The following is a 25,297-nucleotide window of genomic DNA, read 5'->3' as shown; positions in this document are numbered from 1 at the left end:
AGCCTGTTGACACCTGGCACAAACACCACTTCAGATACTAGGTTCTGGGATTCATATAATCCACTCCTCAGCCTCCAGCACACCCACGTGTATCAAATTCCAATCCCTGAACTCATCCTTTTCTTTCCTCTCATCATCCAGTGACACCACAGGAGCAGCCAGCCCATCTCACGAGACCCACTGATTTGCCAAAAACGTTCGAAATATACATACACAATCACCTAGATCCTTGATTCCTAGAAATGGTTGGTTAAGAGCATCCAGTGGTGACATTTTTCATATGTCTACTGCCAGATCAAGGCTCAGACTGTCAGTGATCTCTTAACTACCAGAAATCATCATTAACATCTTTAAAACTAATCAGATTAGAGTCAATTTTCAGAACCAATTCAGAAAACTCATCCTTCAAAGTCTGTTCCTCTAGAAATACTCTTGGTACCAAAATTGTATTAAGCAAGATTCTCCAGAAAACAGAACCAACAGGAGATGAGAGGTAGATTAGATAGATAGGTAGATAGATAGACAGACAGACAGACAGACAGACAGACAGATTGATAATAGACAGACAGGATGTATGGATAGATGGATGGATGGATAGATAGATAGATAGATAGACAGACAGACAGACAGACAGATAGGATGGATGGATGGATGAATGGATAGCTCTCTTACTTCGCTTTTGTTCTAGTTAAGCCTTCAAGGGATTGAACAAGGCCCATCCACCTTGGGGAAGGTCATCTACATGTAGTACAGGCTACCAATCCAAAGGTTAATCTTACCCAGAAACACGCTTAACAAACACAGTCTGAATAATGTCCAAACAAATATCTGGGTCCCCCACGGCCTAGTTAAGTTGACACATAAAATTTAACTCTCACAAAAATTTTAGGTTAATCCAAGTTAGAAATTACCAGTTTCTGCCATCTCTGTGTTCTCTTCTCCAAAGACCAGCACAGCAGGAAGTCCCCAAATGTTAATATTACTAAAATAATTTCAGGTTGAATTAAAATCAGGTCAAGCAATAATTCTGAATGCCAAATGTGCAGTATGTGGGGTCAGGAGCCAACACTTATGTGCTGATAAAATTCTACAACAAAAACAAACATGGTGGCATTTTCCCTTGAACCTGAGGTTTTACACCATCTCTGCTCAACTATATATAACACTTTAATATGGCATCAAGAGGTGCGTCTCTCAGGGAGACTGTGCTGCCCGGTTTCACTGCAAATGAGTCTTTGCTTTGCCTTTTCTGATGGCTGATTCTCTTCCTCACCATTCTAGAAGCTCCTTGAGTACCTTACTCAGTTTTAATCACCTTTAAATTCGCAATATCCTAACCAGAGCCTGGCACACACTAAATGCAAAATTAAACCATTTCACAGCTCTTATGTATATAAAATGTATGTGCATAAATATACACACATGTATACATATATATATAATTAAAACAGTTTTTTACCTGTGGCACGTACCATCTGCCTTATGCGTTATGGACGTGCCCTTATACATGGTGTTAGATTACACACTGCCTCGTCATTGGCTTCCCAGTTATCGTTAAGGATTTCCTGTCTCTCACATGAGTAAGTTCTTCAAATGTCAAGGATCACGACTTCCTCTTTTTGAATCATGTTTATGAGCTAAAACGATACAAAAATGAATCTATGCATGTATACGCATGACTGGGACATGATGCTGTACACCAGAAATTGACACATTGTAACTGACTGTACCTCAATAAAAAATTAAACACATGAGCTGAAACGGAAACTGCTCAATAAAAGCTGATGAGTCATACACCTTTGTATTCCCGCTTGAATAAATGAAAGACAAAATTGACTGCCAAGCCCTCCGATGTACTCAGTGTCTGGTTTCCCTAAGGGAGGGGTGGGAGGGGCATCTCCTGACTAGCAATAAAGTTACTCCACATCAAGAAGCCGAAACACTCATCTGGTCTCTTCTTCATTTTACATTTTAGATCAACATAAACAACAGCGTTCTTGGAAATGGTATTCTTTAAAGCACTGCTCACTCAAAGCAACTCTCAGTTATTCAGAAACTAATTATTCAGGGGGTGTAACCCAAGAATGTGATATTTATCTCACTGAGGGGGATCAAATGCAAGGGCACTAGAGAGATGCCACCCTTGTAGCCTTCTTGAAAAAATTATTTGAAGACAAACAGAGAGAAGAAGTATAATTAACAACTCAAGAACAGGAAAGTAGGCATCAGAGGAGAGGCAGTGGATGTGGAGAACAGCTAAAATGAGATATCTGAGTAGCTGTAAATCTGGTTATAAAACTAGAGACAGGGGGAGGGTACAGCTCACTGGTAAAGTGTATGCTTAGCATGCACGAGGTCCTGGCTTCAATCCCCAGTGCCTCTGTCAAAATAAATAAATAAATATAAATAAGTAAACCTAATTACCTTCAAAAAAAGGTAATAAAGTTAAAAATGTTAAAATATATATGTATTTTTTAAACTAGAAGCAAATGTCAAAATGAGACGTTTTCTTGGTGAAAAAGTCTTAATAATAAGATAGATCTGAACTGATTTTATTAACCAACGCTGGGTAATGAGGAAAAAAATGGAAATCCTCTTAAATAAAGAGTGTTTACCATTTTATTGTTCATTTTGACAGTTATGGAACATGTTCATGGCACTTTAGAAAAAAAAAATTTTAAATAATCATATATAAGATGAAAAGCAAGATACACAGTTTCCAAAACACTGAAGAAGATTAAAGTAAAGAAACAGTTTATTTATTCACTTATTAGATATCTTTGGAGTGTTCAGGCTTGCTGGCTCTGCTCTGGTTTGAGGGTTTACAGTATAGGGCTTTGCAGTCAAGAGACCAAGTGGTAGGTGATGTCTCTCAAATTGGGTCTAAAAATGAGTTAGAAAAAATATGGACAGGAGCTTTGGCAGAGCCCAGAGGAAAGGTGATTAGGATCTGGCTGTGAAAATGGGGGGGGGGGGGGGGAGAAAAAAAAAGAGGCAGATATTTTTAAATGTTATCCAAGAATAGATGCTTGCTCTCTGCACCTTCTGCATTTAGATTCATAGAGATACAAAAAGGTCACAGGACTGGTACCCAATAGCAACAAGACTGTATCTCCATTTTTCTGTTTCCATTCTAAGTTTAAGGAAAGGAATCAGTGAATATAAGATCAGGAACATTTTTGCATTCCATCAGACTCACAGGGACGGTATTTCTATTTTTTTTTTTTCCCAAACTGGGCTCCTTTATTTTAATAGTCTTGACAGACTGGAGTGTCCTTTATAAGTAGGCACACTTAGGGGGTGGGAAGGGATAAGTTTGGAAGTTTGAGATTTGCAAAAGTTGACCACTATATATAAAAATAGATTAAAAATCAAGTTTCTTCTGTAGAGCACAGGGACCGATATTCAATATCTTGTAATAACTTTTAATGAAAAAGAATATGAAAACAAATCTATGTACGTGTATGCATGACTGGGACATTGTGCCGTACACCAGAAATTGACACATTGTAACACACTGTAACTGACTACATGTCAATTTAAAAAAAAAAAAAAAAGTAGATACTCTTGATCCTCTTCGGCTCCATTCAGCCTTTGTTTTCCAACACAGATGCCAAATTGAAACGGTTTTTATAGACGTTAATTATTTCTGCCATGTATCAAAGGTTACAGGCTTCCTTGGAAGGGATAGTTTAGGGACATGTTATTTGTCTCCAAGGTAATTTTTTTAGCTTCAGCAGAATGTCCAGGCAATCTGTACTATATTCTAATAAGCCATCTAGGACACTTGTCAAGTCCTTTTCTTTCTGAGACATAACTTTTAAAGGCAAATATCTGACCCCGTTTACATACAGCACCCCAATTTTTTAAATATTTCAGCTCTTTTTTTTTTTTTTTTTTTTTTTTTTTGTCCCAGTCTGCCCTCACGCCCAACAATATGAAGAATCTGCACAACAGGTGGCTGGCTTATTGATGTGCCCTGGAAGTTTAAATGCCTGCTTTGGTTCTCCAGAAAGAAACAACGAGCTATCTTTCTGAAAGACAACAGAACACATAAAAGAAACTAATGAAAAGAACACGATGGTGCCCCAGAGGTGCCTAATACATCGCGAATTCTGTTATAAATACAATCTGATCATTTTTTGTTTCTTTCAGACGCATCCACCAAGCTTGTCTCTCATTTTGCTGCAGGAAATTCTTTACTGACAATGAATTGGAGAAGTGATTCTTTTCCCCAAATGATGGCTTTGTGTTTCTGGAAAGATGACTTTCAACATGCAAATTGGATGCATCAGAAATCATTCTGATGCAAGACCAGAGCTTCTCAACTCTTTACAATTTCAACATGAGTCTGTTGCCCAAAGGAAAACATCAAACACAGCAAAGCTGGAGAAAGAGAGCAAGTGCTCTAAACAGCTTAGAAATTCCTCCCTGCCCAATGAACTGTTTTTATTAAAGACATTTTTTTTTCCAATTTTGAATAGATGTTTCTAAAAACGATGAAAGCTGAGAAGGCAAGTGGAAAGAAGTTGACACACTTGTAACCACTGTGGTATCCAGACTCGGACAACAGAATGGAAACAATGAATCAGGAAAGATACTGCTGACAGAATCATGATAGCAAGTAATTACACGGTGTTTACTGTGTACCAGCCACTACTGTAAGCCCTTTAGGTATAGCAACTCATTTAATCTTCACAAGAGGAAGTCTCATTTCCATTTTACAGATGAAGAAGTTGAGCCACAAAAAAAGATTGGATAAGTTGCCCAAGTAAGGGAGTCAGGATTTAAACACAGGCAGCTCTGGCTCCAGATTCCAGGGTCTATCTGTCACCATGCAACTCTGCCTAAAACAGCCAGCTTAGGGTCACTAAAGATGTCCCGTGGGTCTGAAAGAAATCACTGGACTGTTTTCTCCAGACAACAAGAGGGAGGAGAGACTACATCCTTCCTTACCTTTCAGATGTCTTCACAGTTTCTTACGGGAGTGAAAGAAATGTTTCCCAGGGTAACTGGTGCCAAGGAAGTGATTAAAAACAGCGACACTGACTACAGCTCCACAAATCATCTTCCAGGAATTCCATAACAAAGCACAGCAGTGGTCTGTTTCAACCATCCCTCCTACCATGTTAATAGACCAAGCTGTTGAGATACATTCCGTGCAAGCTTTTACTGCAAAATTAGGTTTACAGTCAATGTGTCTGGGGGAGAAAAGCCAACAGAGAACATCCCTGTGTTTTGGTGATAAATGTATTTTGTTATGATATGTTAGCGGGTAGAGAGCTCTCCAAACTGGAAAGCCCACCAAAAGTGTGGGTCCTTGCCTGCCTTTTGAGAAAGAATTCTCAGCAGAGGCAGAGGCGGAGGGGCAAAGTGAAAGGCACAATGCTTTATTGTTCGAAAGAGGAAAAGGAAAGAAAGGTGCTTGACGGGGGAGCAGTCAGCCAAGAGAGTCAGTCAACACAGCTCCAGTCCCCGATCGGGCCATGTGGGTTTCTGCCATCATGTCCTCATTCTCTATCATCTTTATCACCAGCTGCTTAAACCTGCTCTTTTATGACTCAGGGAGGCCTGGGAGACTTCTGAGCCCAGCATCACACCAGACTTATCACTCATAAGGTAATTTTGTTCTCACAAAGATAGCTTGCCTGTTGTTCTCAGCTTGCATTCAGGAAGAGACACACAGGTAGCCATCACCTTTCCCAAGCTCATGAGGTGGTTAAGTATCAAACTGAAGTCCAGCCCATGGTCCTCTGACAGCATCGCCCAAGTTCTTTCCACCCCAGGACCTGCCTCCCTTTACCCCTCCCCGGACACAGAAACCAGCTGGCAGTTCCCTTCCTGGGGCCCAGGTGAGATGGAGGCTACAAAGATGCTGGCAGGCGGAGGCGGTCTGGGCACCGGCATCAAGCACTGTGTGGCACCAGGGCTGCACCGCTCTGCTCCACGCTGTTTGTACCCAAGGAAGGAGTGAGGTTTTGTATTGGCGGTAATTGGATTACTGTTCAGAAGTATTCAGCATCTTCCCCTACTTTCGGGGAGGCGGAGGGGGCTGTTCAGCTTAACTAATGTTCAGTTTGGTCGTGTGACTCCCTTTGGTCAACTTCCATCGTTAGCAGACTTGATATTAGTGGATTTGACACAATTAGAGATCTCGGGTGTCCTCACATGGTTGGGTTCGTTCTGTGTGGCTTCCATCATCACCCTGAGAAGAATATGGTCCAGCCTGGAGATGAGAGACACGTGGACCCCCTAGGGTGTAGCCAGGATCAAGAGTGAACCATGTTATTTTGAGCTACTGAGATTTGGGGGTGGTTTTTATGCAGTAACAGCTGAGTGACTCACCATTTTGGACCAAGAGTCTAACTCACAGATTTACCCCAAAAACTTGCCTTTAACTCCAGCCATTTCATAAAACCAGATTTCCCATTGTAGGCTGATGGTCTAAGGCTCTGGGCCACTTTTCTCACATACTAACCTTGCCATAGAGGTTATTTAAAATAAAGATTAAATTAGATAGATAGATAGATAGATAGACAGACAGACAGACAGACACAATAAAGTTGGAGGCGAGGTGGTAGTGAGCTTTGTGTATATGCTTATGTGTGTGTGGTTTTAACAAAAACTGCAGCGTCTACACAAAGTCTGCCTTGTTTTTGTGAATAACACCCTTCACTTGACCAGTTTTAGGAACCACACTTGCTGACACTGAATATATTGATGATATTTCTGGGAAGAAATGTTTAATTGACATAGAGCTTTCCTGAACTTAAAAAACACATTGAAAATGATAATAGCTAGTGAATTTTTATTCCTTGCATCTACAGAACACCTTCCCAACAGAGAGCTCGGGTGGTTTTTTAGTTCCCTCTTGGTCCTTAGATGGACTTTAAAATAGAAAGTCATTTTCGAGTCGAGGCCAATACATGATGTAGGAATATCCAGGGAACCTGTGGGACAATTACTTTCCTGTTTGCCTCTTTTTATGATTCTTTGCCAATCTGATGTTATTTCTCCAAAAAAGCTAGAGAAAAATCTACTTCCTTCACATAACGGTAAACAGGCTGAACCTCACAGTGTGTTTATTTTTCCTTTTACTGCAGTTCCACCAGACTCATCTATGTCTTCAATCCATGTTACAAATTTTAAAATCACTGACTAAGGACTGTCATTACTCAGTCTCCCCTCCCTCTCCCTTTTGGATGGAGAACTTACTAAAGTGTCATCTACAGGGAATTTTCATGGTTGGAGAACATTCTTGTGATGAAGAAGAATATTTTAAAACCATTTAGGAAAAATCTATTCCAATCACGGCTGTGTTTGTTCTCAGATATGCAAATATTGCATCTTGTCATATTTGTGGGATGAACAGGTGAAACAAAGGAAGCAAAAACTTGATGAAGGTAATGCTGGCCTGGCCCTCTTCTCAGCCAGGTGCCAGCTGCTACCCACTGAACAGTGACCCGTCTCCTTCATTCGTTATTTCTTGCCATCCATCCTTCTGTAATTGCCAATATTTCACTCCAGGCTTTCAGCTGGGCCAGACAACATCTGTCAGTGTTTTACATTGTACACAGGCAGCTCAAAAAAAAATTAATCTGATTTTTACAGAGCTAACACCATAGCAGTTACAGGGGTAACTGCATATCATTTATGCCACAGCAAATTTATGTTTTCTTAAAACTATGGGTTTAAACTACAGGGCAAAAAAGTCCTCAAAACATTTCTTTCTTATTCTTTACTTTTATCTCACACAGAGCAATAGTGATCCTATTTAAAGTACAATGACCAGTTCATCATGAAAGCATTGTTTAAAGACTTGAAAGATTTTTTGAATTAATTTATTTTTAACACCTTTATTGTGGTATGACTCCTGTACAGTAAACTACATATATCTCAGATGTACAACTGGATGGATTTTGATAGATGTCTACATCCATGAAACCACCACCACAGTCAAGACAGCTCACATTTCCATCACTCCCCAAGAGGTGCAAATTTTGAATTTCCAACTTACCCTTACCCATCCCCATCACCCACTGGAAACCATAAATTTGTTCTGTATGCTGCAGGTCAGTTTCTGTTTTGTAGATGAGTTCACTTGTGTCTTTTTTTAGATTCCACGTATAAGTGATATGGTGATTTCTCTTTCTGGCTGACATCACTTAGAATGATGATCTCCAGGTCCATTCATACTGCTGCAAATGGCATTATTTTATTCTTTTTTGTGGCTGAGTAGTATTCATGTGTGTGTGTGTGTGTGTGTGTGTGTGTGTGTGTGTGTGTGTGTGTGTGTATGTGTATACACCACATCTTATTTATCCAGTCACCAGTCAATGGACATTTGGGTTGTTTCCATGTCTTGGCTATTGTAAATAGTACTGTGAACATTGGGGTCCATGTGTCTTTTTAAATTATATTTTCCTCCAGATATATGCTCAGGAGTGAGATTGCTGGAGTATATGATAAGTCTATTTCTAGTTTTTCCCGCCATAGTGGCTGTACCAATTTACATTCCCACCAGCAGTGTAGGAGGGTTCCCTTTTCTCCATACCTTCTTCAGCATTTATCATTTGTGGACTTTTTAATGTTGGCCATTCTGATCGGTATGAGGTGATACCTCACTGTAGTTTTGATTTGCATCACTCTAACAATTAGTGATGTTGAGCATCTTTTTGTGTGCTTGTTGGCCATCTGGATGTTAAAGGCATAAAGATTTTTAAAGGTTTGTTTAAAAGTTTCTCTACAATATTTCTTTTAAAAAAAATAGCTGCTCTTTCTAAGAAGACAGTGTGTCACTATGATGAAATGTAAAGGATACTTGCTCCAAGGTCAAAAGACTTCAGCTGCTATCCTTGGTCGGCTCAAAGTTTTGATTTGGGGTAAGGTGCTACCTTTTCTAAATGTCGGTTTCCTCTTTTATAATATAAAAGTAATATTACTATGTCATCAAAATAAAATTGTAGGGAGTATGAAATGATAGAATGCCCAGGACTCATCTAATTTATGTTCAAATGGCATCAGAAGTTTTTAAACGTCAGTTTAAAAATAAAGAATGAGGCGGGAGGGTATAGCTCAGTGGTAGAGCCCATGCTTAGCATGGACAAAGTCCTGGGTTCCGTCCCCAGTACCTCCATAAATAAATAAACAAACAAATAAACCGAATTACCTCCTCCCCCCAAAATAAAAATAAAGAATGAAAAAAGATAATGATTAACTTAAAATTAGCGATACTCAGTGCTCAGATATACCATCCCATTTTAAGGACAGTTTAATAAAAGTACTGGGTCTCCGAATAGAATTTTGGAGTTCATTGTTTGAGAAATCCTTATTGGGGCGTGGTAAGCTGAGAAATGACCCCCTCCTCAAAAAAATAAAAAAAGATATCCATGTTCTAAGTTTTGCAACTTACGAATGTTACCTTATATGAACCAAAATTGGCCTTTGCAGATCTGATTAAGCTGAAGATCTCATGATGGGGAGATTACCCTGGATCACCAGGATGGGCCTTGAATGCAGCCACAAGCACCCCTGTTAGGGGGAGGCAGAGGAGGGTCTGTGAGGCAGTGTGACACGGGGACAGCTGGAACTAACTCAGCCCCAAGCCAAGGGGTGCTGGCAGCCACCAGGAGCTGGGAGAGGCCAGGAAAAGGAAGTCCTCCCTGGGGACCCCCGAGGAAGCGCAGCTCTGCTGACACTGCGGTCTTGGTGGGTGAAACTGATTCCAGACTGAGAAGAGAATACGTTTCTGTTGTTTTCAGCCCCTCCATTTGTGGTGATTTGCTGTAGTGGACTCAGGAAACGCACACAGACGCTCGAGCCCTGCACCTACTACAGCTCTTTGTATAGAAGGCAGGACAGATCTGCTTAATACAAAATGTCGCTTCTTAATCAGTAAGTCATGCAAAGCGACAGGCAGAGGGCAGGTGCATGTTAAGTGTAAGTCTTTGCTCTTAAATTCTGTGAAAAGGTGGCAGAACAAGGTTCTGTCAAATGGCTACTTTGTACTGAGGGTCCAGCAGATTCCAACTCCTGTTTTACATGTTTTATTGGCATTAACTTGATGTCATCTTCATATTAATGCTCTCATCCCATTTTTCCAATAAGGACATCCAGACTCAGAGAGGTTATGTAACTTGCCCCGGCCACACAGTAATTCACAAATCCGGAACTCTCATCCAGAGGCCACTTTTTATCCCTCATACAACACTGGGTCCCAGTGTAACAAAGCAAGACACAAAGGCAATTCTCAAGGGAGTTGCAGGCACGACGCATCAAGATAGAAACTATGTGGCTACATTATCGACTTATGTATTATGTAATACCCGTGGGTTTCTGCCCAGAAAAGATCACATGTACTCAGGTTCCTCTTAGGCGCTCATTCAGCACAGAGCTACGTGGATAACGGTGCAGCCCCACCTCTCCCAAGGAGTCCAGACGCAGAGACACGGGATCTGTCCAGAGCCCCATATTTTAAAGCCTTAACCAAAGTGGCCTGAAACTCGTCCCTTGTCAGTGTAGTTGACAGTGTCTTTCACTCATCCAATCAACAGATGGTTATGGAGCGCTGATTACATGAAGAGTGAGGTCTCGGAGCTCCTACAGGTGGTGCAAAGGTGAACAATACACACCTCCTGCCCTGAAGGAACTGACAGAGTGGCAAGCCACGCGGGCTGCAATTCTGTGCTCACAAAGCACCTAATGATCGTGCGTCTAAAATCCACTGGGCTCTCCCTGCTTACCGGAGACCGTGGTGAGATCAGTTTTACTTGGTGCCATTGGAGATACTTTTATTTTTAAGCCTTGCTGGAGGTCTCATTTCCATCATAAACAGAGTTTTCCCTTGGAATATTTAGAACGGTATTTTAAGGACAGCTGCTCTAAGGTACGCTGGTCCTATCGTGCATTCTGCCTACGGGCGCTGAGCTGTGAAAGTGACCGGGCGAAATCACGAATGCGCGTCCTCCTGTTCACAAACCGGTTCAGATCCTGTGTTCCTCCTGGAAGAGCTGGGACATGAGCAGCATCTAAAGCAGAGTCCTCTCCTGCACTGCCTGGGAGTCTTCAGATCTTGAGATAATAAAGAGAAGCTTCCTGTACTGTTCCCATGTAAAAGAGAGAGGGCTGACATCTCAATTTTTTTTTTCATGACAGTCTGATTCCTCTTTCTCAGAGCCATGCCAGAAAACCTTGACCTGTTTTTCTGAAACAGGTTGCATCCGTTAAGATCTTGTTTTACTTAAAATGTGGAAACAGTCCATCCTAAGCCTGGAGGGAAGGAAAATGCACTTGACCTCCAGAGGTCATCTTTTACCCAACTTTAGAAACTTTACTCCCCATGTTCCAAAATATTCTTAAGAGAAACTAAGACAATGATTGCGTGCAATTTTTATGTAATTGGAGAATCTCATCTCTGAAGTGTGATTCCAATTTTCAAGATATTAAAGCGTATCAATTAATGAACACCAACACAAACATTTTCTTCTCTCGAATTCTGCATGCCCACGCAGAGGGATTTTTAACTGAGAGACTTTTTGTGACCTTGCGTCCTGAACAAGTCTAGCAGCAGCAGCCTTTCTTGATGGACCACCATGAGTTTCTCTTATTTAAGGTCAAGGATTCACAGCTGTCTGTTATATGCCTTGAAAAGATGTATCAATATGTGGGAAACGAATAACGTACAATCTTTGCACCTGCCCACAAAAAATAACTGTGAACACTGCATTATATGAGGACACTGTGCTCAATGCCTTCAATATGTAGCCTTTTTCCAAACTCCTACTATGTGCCAGGTACTGTTTTATGTGCTTTAAATGTATTGTTTCCAACTCCCCCTCAGACATGACTGAGAGAGAGAGATACTATGGTCCCCGGTTTATAGATGGGATTCTGAGAGGTCCCATGATCAGTATGTTGCAAGGTTTAAACTCCGTCCTGTGACTCCAGCGCTCCTGCTGTCTCCCCAGGTGGTGAGCGGCACCAGGCAGAAGTGCCACATGAACCCATCTGGGAGTTTTTCCCAAGCCCATCGGGGGAAGTCCTGCAAATCCGAATGAAATTTACCGAGCGTGGACGGAAGGAAAACGTTTCCTTTGTCTCTCGTAAGGTCTCTGACTGGTTCTGAAAATTAAACTGACGAAGACAGACTCCTGGGAGGAAGACAGACAGATGTATGGAATATAGGTTTTACATGATAAGGAAATTACGTAAGAAAATGAAGACCTGAAAAGACAGACCTGAATATTTTTATGCTGGATTTGAGGGGCTCAGTCATGGGAGAATGTGACAGGTTAAGGAGTTGGAGGTAATGTAGTGGGGAAGGGGGAACTTAGCAAGGCTTGTTTGTAAGGATTCTTCTGGGTGTCCCTTTGTCTTCAGAGACAAGGATGCTCCCTCCCTCCAGGTACAGGGAGGGCACCTCTCACAGGAGGGCTGTCTGACCAGGACAGAAGGGCAGAGTGACCTTCCTGCTTCTACTGTTTTCTCAGCCTCCTGTAGCTTAAAATATTCCATATGCCGAGATGCCATATTTGAGGGGAAGCGTGCCCGAACCCCACCACATGGAAGGTAAATCAGTGGAAGTATACCAATTGCAGAGATACAGTAAATTAAAAAAATAATAATAATAAAAAGGAGGTCGACCAGATGCTGTCTATACTTAGGCAACGTGAGACATTTGTGGAAGTCAATGCAGTCCATTGGCCAGAACTCTCCAAAACCAACTGGAAAGTTCATGCATCCATCCACGCATGCCCACTCATACATCCACCCACGCACGTGCCTGTATCACACACGTATATTTACAACCCATCCTTCCCATCCTTAATCGCTAGTCACAGAGATGGAAGGAAACACATGAAATGGACCACAGTTAGCTCTCCCCACCCCCACCCGCACGCCCACACCCAGGCTGTGTATCTTGGCAGAATCCCCTGGGCCCTCGAACACAGAGGTGCAGAAGTCCTGAGCTCCTAGGTCGCCGCAAAGATCTACCCTAGAAATGGCACTGGCTTTTTTCAGGACCAGTGGAGGGGCCCCTGGTGACTCTTCTCATCGGAATGACATGGAAGTGTTCAGTCTCAGGTCCATCCATGCACTCACTTGACCTTCTCTCATCTCCAAGTGAGATTGTTAACGCCTGGGGACAAACATGAGCCTTCACTGAGGTGCTGAGGTACGTAAACGTGACAAGCCCCGTGTCTCGGCCAGGAGGGACGCGCAATAAATTAAAACAAAGTACCTGCAAGGACGCTGCAGTTCTTCCAAGTGATCCTCAGAATTTCTGGGGGTTTTTTGGGTTTTTTTTTTTCAGTGGAGGTGCTGGAGATTGAACCCAGGACCTCCTGCGTGCTAAGCATGCGCTCTACCCCTGAGCTATAGAATTTCTACTAACTCCAAAGCTTAATCAGCCTTAGGAGAAAGCAGCAGGTTAGTTCAAGATAATTTTGGAGGTGCTGGAAAGGCTCCCCACCTCCCACGATCTCCCCCATTGCCTTTAATCCCTCCTAAAGGCTCATCCCTTTGAGTTCTAAAGCCTTTGGGGTCTTTAGAAGACTCCTATTAAGACACGTCTGCCTCTGGGAACTCTGCGGGCCGACGTGTGGAGACAATGCCTACCAGCGGGCGTTTCTGCTGTGACGGTCAGCAAAAACTATCCCTCTCCAGGAACAAGCGCAGGACTTGTGCCCCGGGGTGACCGGGGAGCCTGGCGCTGAGCGGTGTGCAGAGAGAGGAACAGAGACCAACCTCGCGGATTTCACGGTATTGCCCGAGGCCAGCCCTGCTAAGGTGCTGTCATAAAGACACCTCGCTGACAACGTCAGAGCCCGCGGCAGGCTGCGGTGCGCCTGGCACCGCCGTCGGGCGGCGAGTCAGTTACCGCCTCAGCGCGCGGAATGCTGCCCCGCAGAGGGAAGGACGGACGGCAATTCCCTCTGCTGGCTGTGAGGAGCACAGCTCACGCCAAAGGAGCTGTCTTACACCCTCGTGCAGTCTGACTCTGTAATGTCTGCCTTTTACTGGTGCACTGGAAGCTGAATCTTAAGTCACGGTATTTCTCCTATGGGTCCCCCAAAAGACGCAGGTTCTAACATTTTTATAACAACTGTCAATTTCCTATTCTAACCAGGCATTTTACCCAAATGCTTTCAAATTCTAACAAAAACTTGCAAGCTAAGTATTATTACACCTAGTTTGCAGTTGACATTGAGGGTAGAAACATACATGTCCAGATCACAAAAATGCCAAGGAACAGAGCTTGAATTTGATGACAGGTCCAGGCACATCCCAACACACACCCTCTCCCACCGCCAAGGGGGATCCTGCATTCTTATTATTTATCCTGCTGATCATCTTCGCCATCGTCGTCAGACCAGAACGGAGGGTCTACAGGTCGTCAAGAAACCACAGCCCAGAGAAGTAGCTCCTCAGAGGAGACACGGGCTGAATAGATATCATGACAAGACGACTCACAGTTCAAGACCACACGTGTTACTGCTTAAGGGACAACACCAACAATAATGGCTCCAGAACTTTTTGGTCAATAACATCTCTGAAGATCAGAATAAAGGAAATAAAGACAATCTTCTTAGCACCCATTAAAATGTTGTAGAAGGTTCTTAACCTAGACACTATTCATGCCTTGGGTTGCGTAATTCTTTGTTGGGGGCTGGGGAGTGTCTGTCCTGTGTATTGAAAGACGTTTAGTGTGTCCCGAGCCTTGACCCATTCAATGCCAGGAGCAGCCCCCATTTGTGACAATCAAAACTGTCCCAGGCCATTGTCAAATGTCCCCCGGGAGAGCAAAATCACTCTAGTTGAAAACCTGCTGTACAAAAATACTTAGAAACACAAAAAGTTTTATAGTATATTATTTTTAAGGGAAATAGCTACAAAATAAAATGCAATATATAATCTAGCTTCATTTTTTTGAAAAAATATAAATATATACAAAAATACGGAACTTTAAGAGCATCAAAATGTTGAAGTGGTCAGCTGGCGGTAGAATAATAGGCTATTTTTGTTTTATTTTTTGTGTATTTTCTGGATTTTCCACATTCACTACAACGTACAAAAGTGTCTTTTGCAGCAGATTCTGACAGCACAGGAATTGTAGGCATGCATTTTACATCTGCATTGTAAGACAACAGGGAAACTTGTCTAACTCTGAACTCAAGACAAAAGGAAAGGGAGAAAAAAGTATCCCCTGATACATTTAAACTCCAGATTTGTAAGTCACACAATTTTTTAATTTTTTTAAATTGAAGTATAGTTAGTTACAACGTGTCCATTTCTGGTGCATAGCACAGTGTCCCAGTCATGCATATACATACATATGTTTGCTTTCGTATTCTTTTTCATTAAAGGTTATTACCAGGTATTGGATATAGTTACTTTTGTGGTCTGGGGAACTCTAAACTGAGAAATTCCCACAAAAATCAGTCTTGGATCTGTGCTGCCCCTGGGTCATATAGTACCTGGAATTGCAGAACTGCCCTGGAGGAATTCTCCTGCATCTCAGGCTGCCATGGGAGATTTCCACCAAAAAAGAAAAGCAACAAACAAATCTCCCCTAAAGGGAGTCACAATCATTTGGAGACAAACCCACCATGGGGAAGAGTCAGTAGACGCAAACAAGAGGTTGGATCCGCAAGACCAAGAAGTCCCTGAAGGACCCTCTGACAGAGGATGTGAAAACAACGTGTGTAAGACAAGATAAGACAAGAAATTAACCACCCTGCCTCAGAAGGTAACATTGTGGAAATAAATACGTAATCAGTAACTGTCCAGAAAAAATCAAAGGGAGCTTCAGGAAACAAAATCTACAGCTGAAAAGGAAATTAGAGAGCTGAAGAGACAGGTCTGAAAAAAGTACTGCAGCCCAGAGGTGGAGATCATAAAAGACAAGCTGAAAATCATGGAAAACTAACTAAGAAAGTCCAATATTTTTTAAGTAGGAGCTTCCAGAAGAAGAGAATTGAATGAAAGGGAGAGAGGCAATATTTAAAGAGCTGAGAATTTTCCAGACTTGACTACATCTATGAATTCTCAGGTTCAAGAAGCTCTAAATGAAGAAGGTAAAAATCCACAGCCATACACACAGCAGTGAACTGATGAAACATGAAAGATGTAACAGAAACTAGATTGATGGCCAGTTTCACAAAAGCAACCGTAGACTTTGGAAGGCAATGGGGAAATAACTTCAAAATGTTATGAAAAATAACTGTCAGCCAAGTATTTTATTTCTGGATAAATATTATTCAACAGGGAACACACACACACAAAAATTGAGGTGAAGACTTAAGAGAATTCATCAAGTCACAACTAGAGAAAGACAAATATCATATTACTTACACATGGAATCTAAAAAAATGACACAAATGAACTTATTTACAAAACAGAAGGTGACTCCCAGATACAGAAAACAAACTTGTGTTTACCAAAAGGGGAAGAAGAGGAAGGATAAACTAGGAGTTTGGGATTAGCCAATACACACTACTGTATATAAAATAAGTAAACAACAAGGACCTACTGTAGAGCACAGGGAACCACATTCAGTATCTTGTAATAATCCATAACGGAAAAGAATCTGAAAAAGAATGTATATATTTACAACTGAATCACTATTCTGTGCACCAGAAAAGAACACAACATTGTAAATCAACTATACTTCAATTTTAAAAATAAAATAAAATAAATTTTTAAAAAGTCACAACCATCCACATTTACTGAAAGGACTACTTAAAAAAATGTCATTTTAAAAGAAGGGAACTGAAGCCAAAGTGCAAAGTGCAAGAAAGAGCAGTGAAATTGGTGGATGTGTTTTTGTGTAAACAACAATAATCGCTAACAAGGGAATGAAAGTAAGATAGAACCACAATAGTGCACCATTTCTCTAAAGAGAACATGCACAATTATTGACCCTTAAAATGATACCATGTCTCAAGCTTGCTTCAAAATGTCCAATGAGGAGGGAGGGTATAGCTCAGCAGTAGAGCGTGTGCTTAGCATGCATGAAGTCCTGGGTTCAATCTCCAGTATCTCCATCTAAAAAAAAATTCAAATAAAATAAGATGTCCAGTGACAAGTGGGAGGGATGGGGAGATGAAGAGATACAGATGGAACAGAATGGGAGTAATTCAATAATTACTGAAGCCGCGTGAAGCGCACATGGAATTTATTACACATTTCTCTATGCTTTTGCGAATATGTGGAAATTCCATTTTGAAAATAATTAGGAAATTGAAATATGAGGTGAAAAAGGGAAAACTCCACTCTTTGTCTAATTAGGTAATAAAACAAGAGAGTCTGGATTAGGGAAACACTGACTAGTAGCCCAAATGTGACCACTTGTCACTCTAAGTGACTTACTCAAAAGAAGTAAATATATAAAATTCCATCATAGTTTTATACATAACAGAAAAGTCAGCTTAGCAGTTAGCACAATCAATGGGGGATATGTGGGTAAAGAAAATGTATACAAAGCTGGCATATTTAAGCTAGTTTTCTCATCACATATACTTGAAGAATTTATTTAACTTTTGTCGACCAAGTTGATTATTTTAATTGGACAGCTTAGTTTTAAAAGCTGGTCAAATACTTGGATTAACTTGCTGTTCACATTGAATTTCTTAGGCTTCCTTTTTCTCTCTTGTTTCAAACTCTAAACACTGAATAAACCAAATTGGCAGCCTTGTAGGTGGGCAAAACATTAATCTTTATACGAGACCGACACAGAATGTATGACTTACATTTGCCGACATTCTCTACTGACTTTCTAAATCAGCTATGCATGTGCATTTTGAGGGAATCTCATATTACAGTCTCTCTTTTTATACCACGTAACTGCCCAAAAGCTTGCATGTCCCATCAAATAACATCCTTCATAAAAACTCAATTTCATCGAAAAACAATACAAAGCCTTCAGCAACTGTCTCTCTTAGACTTTTGTCAGAATAAGAACTTGGCCCTAAAAGCCAGTTGTATGTTTCTGCTGAAACTCGACTAATGTACAAATCATATTTTTCTGTTCTGTAAAAGCAATAATCCAGCTAGAACACTGGGAAAAAGCAAGAGTTACTACTTTAGCAAGGCCAGCAGCTGCGTTAGAACAAAGCTTGCCAGGCGAAGTGAAATGCTGTTTGTTTGTTGTTGAATATGCGTGGAAAAAAAATTGTCAGGGAATAATCACATTTTCTAATAGTTTTGATTTGCATTTGCATTTATAACTCAATAACAGCTCCTGGATATGTTTCAATATTGTGCTGGTAAGATTTTTTTTTTAAAAAAAAACCCTTCAAAATTACCAGAGAAATTTGTACTTGGCATTCAAGTCTCATTTCTCCTGTCTCATTAAGCAAAAATCAATAGGCTTTTGCCCAAAGTTTCTCCTTTACCCTTAAATTCTCCAGTGAATACAAACATGCTTTTTACTGGATAAAGGAGATGTTAATGAAATTTTTCCAGCTTTGCAATCTATTGAAATCCCTGCAATTCATTTTATGGTCTAAAACCATACTGCTGTGGTTTCTGTAAACGAGAAGCAGAGAACATATTTTTTTTAACACAATAGCACTTTAACCTAGAATGACATATTTAAAGCGTGTCCCTTATTTGGGGTATTAAGAGAAAACGGAGAGGGGAGGGAAAGGAATCATTTTCAGTTACTTGAATACATCTATTTGTAAAGAATAAAATAAGGCATTTAGCTGAGACTCATTTATAGAAGCTTAATACTCTTTCCACTTCTGTTCCTTCATCTCGCTCTTATTTCCCCTGATTGAGAATTGGGTTAAGTTACAAGGAGATCAGCCAATATTTGGCCATGAAATTAGGTTCAGGGTGAGGGAAATTTTCTCTGAGCTAGAAAAGATTCTCTACAAGTTGTTGGACAGACACACACAATGGAACAGCTAGAAAAAGTATGTTGTTTATGACGGGAATCAAATGAGGAGACGTGTATTGTATAAACTAGGGTTAAGCAAAATTTTACACATAAAAAACACAGTTGGAAGAACTTACTGAATCATAGCAATCCCACTTCTGGGTATATATCTGGGAACTCTAATTTGAAAAGATACATGCACCCCAATGTTCATAGCAGCACTATATACAATAACCAAGAAATGGAAGCAACCAAAATGTCCATCGACAGATGACTGGATAAAGAAGCTGTGGTATATTTACACAATGGAATACTACACAGCCATAAAAAATAAAATAATGCCATTTGCAGCAACATGGATGGACCTAGAGATCGTCATTCTAAATGAGGTAAGCCAGAAAGAGAAAGAAACACACCATATGATATCACTCATATGTGGAATCTAAAAAGAAGAAAAAAAGGACACTATGAACTCATCTACAAAACAGAAACAGACTCACAGACATAGTAAACAATCTTATGGTTACCGGGGAAAGTGGGTGCGAAGGAATAAATTGGGAGTTTGAAATTTGCAAATGTTGGTCACTATATATAAAAATAGAGTTTTATAAAAAGCTTTTTCTGTATAGTACAGGGAAATATGTTCAATATCTTATAAGAAACTTTAATGAAAAAATATGAAAACAAATATCTGTATGTATATGCATGACTGGGACATGATGCTGTGCACCAGAATTTGACACATTGTAACTGACTATACTTCAATTAAAAAGAAAAAAAGAAGAATTTACTGAATCCACAGTTTACAGTCTGGTGGCATCAGGCTGTCACCTGCAGGGATAACCAAGACCGCAGGCTGGTGACGCACAAGAGGGCTGGGATTTTGTATTTCTCACCAAGCACCCCAGGGAATGATGGCACTGACCAACGTCGGAGAGCTGCTGTGCTGTGATATCTCGAACTGGTCACTAATGTCCCATAAAGTGAGTGTTCTTTCCAACATGATTTGAAACACTTAAAGGAGAAAAGAACCTCATATTCTTCTTCCCCCATACCCTTCCACCCCATTAATTATGAATACTGGAATCCTCTTGTATCGGTTCTTTGCAATTCCATGATTCTTGATAAATTAAGTTAGGGGGTCTGTTTCTGTTTTGTAGATAAGTTCATTTGTGTCCTTCAGGGGTTAAAGGAGGTGGGAAGTGATAAATTAGGAATTTGAAAATTGCACCTCTTGGATTTCCAGTCAAGATGGCGGAGTGGTAGGACCACGAGCTCACCTCTCCTTGCAACTACAGCAAAACCACAACTGAATGCTAAACAATCATCGAAAAAAGACTGGAAGCCAGCAAAAAAGATCTTCTGCAACTGGAAACATAAAGAGAGAACCACAGCAGGACGGTAGGAGGGGCGTGCTTGTGATATAATTGGGCCCCATGCCCCCTGGTGGGCGACCCACAAGCTGAAGATTTGTTAAGCCTCAGAGGCACTCCCACAGGAGTGAGAGCTCTAAGCCCATGTCAGGCTCCCCAGCTTGGGTCCCAGCATTGATAAGAGAAGGAGACCCCAGGACGTCTGGTTCTGTAGCTCAGGGGGGCTTGGTTCTGGAAGCCTCACAGGACTGAGGGAAATGGAGGCTCCATTCACTCGGGAAGCGTACACGGAAACTCACATGCACCAGGTCCAAGGGCAGAGGCAGCGATCTCATAAGAACCTGGGCCAGACCTGCCTGCTGGATTTGGAAGGTCTTCTGGGGCTGTGGGGGACGGATGAGGCTCACTCAGGGGACATAAAAGCTAGTGGCGGACATTCCGGGTGTGTTCATCTACATGAGATTTCCTGCAGGCTGACATCTTGATTGGATCATTAGCACCAAGACCCAGCCCCACCCAATAGCCTGTAGAGAAGCCTCAGGCCAAACAAATAGAGGGTGGGAACACAGCCCCACCCATCAGCAGACTTCTTGAGCCACAGAGGCCTCTAGACACAGCCCTGCCCACCAGAAGTCCAGGAACAAGCCTCACCCAGCAGTGGGCAGGCACCGGCTCCTCCTGCCAGGAAGCCTGCATAAGCCTCTAATACAGCCCCATCCACCAGGGCAGATACTAGAAATAAGAAAACAACAATCCCAAAGCCTGTGAAAGGAGTCCGCAAACACATAGAAAGACGGACGATATGAGGCGGCAGAGGAGTATCTCCCAGGCCAAGGCACAAGGTAAAATCCCAGAAGAAGAAATACGTGATGAGGAGATAGGCAATTTATCTGAGAAAGAGTTTAAAGTAATGATAGCCAAGACGTTCAGAGAACTCAAGAGGAGTGTAGATGCACAGGGCGAAGTTTTTAGCAAAGAGTTGGAAAAGATAAAGAATACCCAAACTGAGTTGAAGAATAAAATCACTGAAATGAATAACACACTAGAAGGAACCAAGAACAGACTAAAAGAGGCAGAAGAACAGTGAGCTGGAAGACAGATGAGTGGAAATCACTACTTCAGAACAGAAAAAAAAGGAAAAAGAATGAAAAGGAATGAGGATAGTCTAAGAGAACTCTGGGACAACGTGAAGCACTCTAATATTCACATTATAGGAGCCCCAGAAAGAGAAGAGAGAGAGAGAGGACTTGAGAAATTTTGGGAGAGATAATAACTGAAAACATCCCCAACTTGGGAAAGGAAACAGTCACCCACGTCCTGGAAGCACGGAGAGTCCCACACAGAATCAGCCCAAAGAGGAACACACCAAGGCACATAGTCATCAAACTGACAATTAAGGATAAGGAGAAAATATTAAAATTAGCAAGAGAAAAGCAATGAATAACATACAAGGCAGCTCCCATAAAGTCATCAGCTGATTTTTCAGCAGAAACTCTACAGGCCAGAAGGGAGGGACACAATATATTTAAAGTGATGCAAGGGGGAAACTTATCATCAAGAATACTCTATCCAGCAAGGCTCTCGTTCAGACTTGATGGAGAAATCAAAAGCTTCACAGATAAACAAGAGCTAAAAGATTTCAGCACCACCAAACCAGCTTTACAACAAGTATTAAAGGAACTTCTCTAGTCATCAAACCATAAGAAAAGAGAACGAAAAGAAGAAAGAGGGGAAAAAAAGAGAGAGAGAGAGACCTACAAAAGATTGCTGTGGCTGTTCAGGGTCTTTTGTGGTTCCTTTTAAATTGTGAAATTGTTTGTTCTAGCTCTGTGAGGAATGTCTTGAGTGTTTTGATGGGAGTTGCATTGGATCTGTGGGTTGCTCTGGGCAGTGTGGCCATTTCGATAGTGTGGATTCCTCCAATCTAGGAGCACAAGAAATCTTTCCATTTCTTTGTGTCATTTCGGTTTTCAGAGTATAGGTAACCTCCTTTGGTTAAGTTTATTTCTGGGTGTTTTGTTGTTTTTGATGTAATGGAAATGTCTCTGTCAGTTATAAAATTCTGGTTTTTGAGGTGAAAAAAAAGTAAATGAAAGGCCACAAATGGCAAAATATCCTTCTTTTTTATGGGTGAGTTGTATTCCATTTCATATATATATATATATATATATATATATATATATATATATATATATATATATACTGCATCTCCATTATCTATTCAACTATTGATGGGCACTTAGGATGCTTCCATATCGTGGCAATTGTAAATAATGTTGTTGTTAATAGCAGGGTGTATGTATCTTTTAGCGTTAATTCTTATTTTGTAGTTGACTATTCCTTTGATAACTATTTAAGTTTAAAAAGCTAAATCTCTAAACATTCTTAGAAACAATGAACAGTACACATATATAAATTTAAAGATACATGTGCAGTTAAAAAAAATCTATTAAGCCATGAAAGACATAGAAGAAACTTAAAAGACATATTACTAAATGAAAGAAGCCAGTCTGAAAAGGCTACAATCTGTACGATTCCAACGAAATGACATTCTGGAAAAAGCGCAGCTACAAAAGCAATAAAAAGATCGTGGTTCCCAGGGGTCTGGGGAGAGGGAGGGAGGGAGAGATGAACAGATGGAGCACAAGGGACTTTTAGGGCAATGAAGTTATTCTGTGTGATGCTATAGTGGCGGCTGCATGTCATCATGCAAATGTCAAAACCCATAGAATGTATAACATCAAGAGTGAACTCTAATGTAAACTATGGGGGGGGGAAAAAAGAACTAATTTCTGAGTCAAACTAATGCTAAAGGGTTTGGAAGAAAAGTAGAAACCGTCAGGGGAGGCACAGAAGGAAAGGGCAGTCAGTTCATAAAAAAAAAAAGCCAACAACAAAAACAATTATAAAAATGGAAGAATGTATTGAACTGGAATCTGTATCATGGAAGCATTTCAAAGAGAAAGAGAGTGACTGTGTCAAATGAAGCCGATAAAGAAAAGTGTGGAATGAGAAATCTTTTTTTGCTGTGATAGAATTGTTCTAAAATGGGGTTGTGAGGGAGACACGACTCTGCACATTACATACACAAAACCCAAACAATTTTGTATTTAAATGAGTGAATTTATGGCACATAAATTATACCTCAAGAAATCTCTTTCAAAACGAAGGAGTATTTAGCACATATCCACCCAACAGAGCTGCTCCCAGGTAATTAGCTCACAGGGTAAATGAAAACAGATATTTAGAAAAAAGATGCATGCATATATACACAAAAATATGTATTAATAATAACCCACACTTGAACTAACCCAAATGTCCATTATTAAGAGAATGGATTAATATTTTGTGATATAATCTTACAAGGTCAAATTATTCAGCCCTACAAACAGAACGAATGGCATATTCAAATGAAAACATGTAGCTCTAAAAACATTACTTAAAGCAAAAGAGACAGATGTCAAAGTATACATTGTGATTTTTTTCATTTTTATCAAGTTCGGCCACCATCAAACTGATGGGTACATGTCGTGAGAGTGTGTGTATTTCAATTGAAATGTGACAAAAGGTATATATTCTGTGTTAACGGATGTGATTCAAACATACGGTTCATACACTGACTTTTCCGATACTGTTGAGGGTTAGGAATTTGAAAGATTCGTGAAATCGTAAACTTTACATCGACATATTTCACTTTTTTTTTTTATTGTATACAGATATAAACACAAAAAGAAAGAGGTGAGAAAAAATTACCGTGAGACAATGATGGAGAAAATGACATTTTAGTCACAACCCTCTCCTCTGACAACCCCCCTTCCCCCCACCGACACTGACCTGGTAACTGACCAATCCAGGATGTCAGATGCTGGCTGGGTTCCAGGTGGAATGTTGGGGTGTCCCCTGGGGATTGTTGTGGCTGGTGGCTCCACGGTAACTGGGCAGAGCCCTGGGTGGGCCAGTGCCGTGGAGGGGCTGCTGTCCTCCGTGGAGCTTGGCTTTGGGCTGATCCTGAGGATGCTGAGTGCGGTCCTGGCTTCGCTGCTGTCCAAAGGCCTGTGTTCCCAGCTCATGTTGCAGAGCCTCCCCTGGGAGAAGGTGTTGAGTCCGCCTGTCCTTGCCTTATCGGTGGGTCTGTTATTCACTTTCAGACTTATTCAGTCTGTTAGAAGTCAGCTTAATAGAAGACATGAAAAGCAACTGGCAAAAACACTGACTGCAAAGATCCAAGGGAAGTGCCACCTCATCGACCAGCTTTGTGTGGCTAAGCAGGAGTGTGCCAGGATGGAGACAACTCTACAGAACACCAGGCTAGAGAAGGAGCCGGTCAACATACCCAGCCCCGCTGACACCTACAGAAAGCTGATGACCCTCAACCTGAGTTCGAGGAAGGAGATCAGTCTTCTCATCCAAGACCTGAAGAGAGAGAGACCCCTGCAGTCTGTATGGGAAGAGATGGCGGAGATGCTAAAGGTGCTTAAGTCCCTGGAGGAGGTCACGAGAATCAGCACAGCACAAGGGGCTTTCACACACCAGCCAGGGGGCCGAGCGCCAAGTCCTGATGGCCCCTTTCCCAGGAGTGGGCCCTCGTGTTAAAGCTGTACTGGTCCCTCCCCTCCACTCAGGCCTCCCAAGCTGCCGGCTGCATTCACTCCCTCAGTCAGTCAGATCCCTGCTGAGCTGCCCTGAGGCCAGTGGACGGAGGGCAATCCCCTCCTTCGGACCAGAGTTCCTCCAACTTTACCCGTGAGCACAGCAGTGAACTCCTTCATGGTCAACATCTCTCATCCAAATTCCCAGAACACACCACGAAGCATGGGACTTTTTTATAGTCAGCAAATGTCTGGATTATCTCTTATTAGTTGTGAAAGAAATGTTGTAATTGAGACTAAACTTCTACTTAATTTGAACCTCATTTCTCAAGACAGTTTGGGTAACTTTTATGTATCAGCAATGTAAGTGAAGTGTATACGTAGTTATTCGGTGTACAAATACTGCATTATAATTTGAAAGTGTATGCAGTTTATCAATATAAACTTTTAGA

At 41.3% G+C, this 25,297-nt stretch overlaps 1 long non-coding RNA gene across 2 annotated transcripts in view; it reads right to left on the bottom strand.

The window, feature by feature from the left end:
- The window catches only part of LOC141574257 (uncharacterized), a 68,498-nt gene extending 43,587 nt beyond the window's left edge, over positions 1-24,911 (bottom strand). For both annotated transcript variants that reach the window (XR_012501176.1, XR_012501175.1), the window contains exon 1: positions 24,091-24,911. This is a non-coding gene — a long non-coding RNA (uncharacterized LOC141574257). The remainder of the gene's footprint in view (positions 1-24,090) is intronic.
- Positions 24,912-25,297: the final 386 nt, after the last annotated feature.

The sequence above is a fragment of the Camelus bactrianus genome, chromosome 20 (genome assembly GCF_048773025.1).
Source record: "Camelus bactrianus isolate YW-2024 breed Bactrian camel chromosome 20, ASM4877302v1, whole genome shotgun sequence".
Taxonomy (NCBI): domain Eukaryota; kingdom Metazoa; phylum Chordata; class Mammalia; order Artiodactyla; family Camelidae; genus Camelus; species Camelus bactrianus.
The sequence above is the reverse complement of the archived record's forward strand: the minus strand, read 5'-3'. Positions and strand labels throughout refer to the sequence as shown.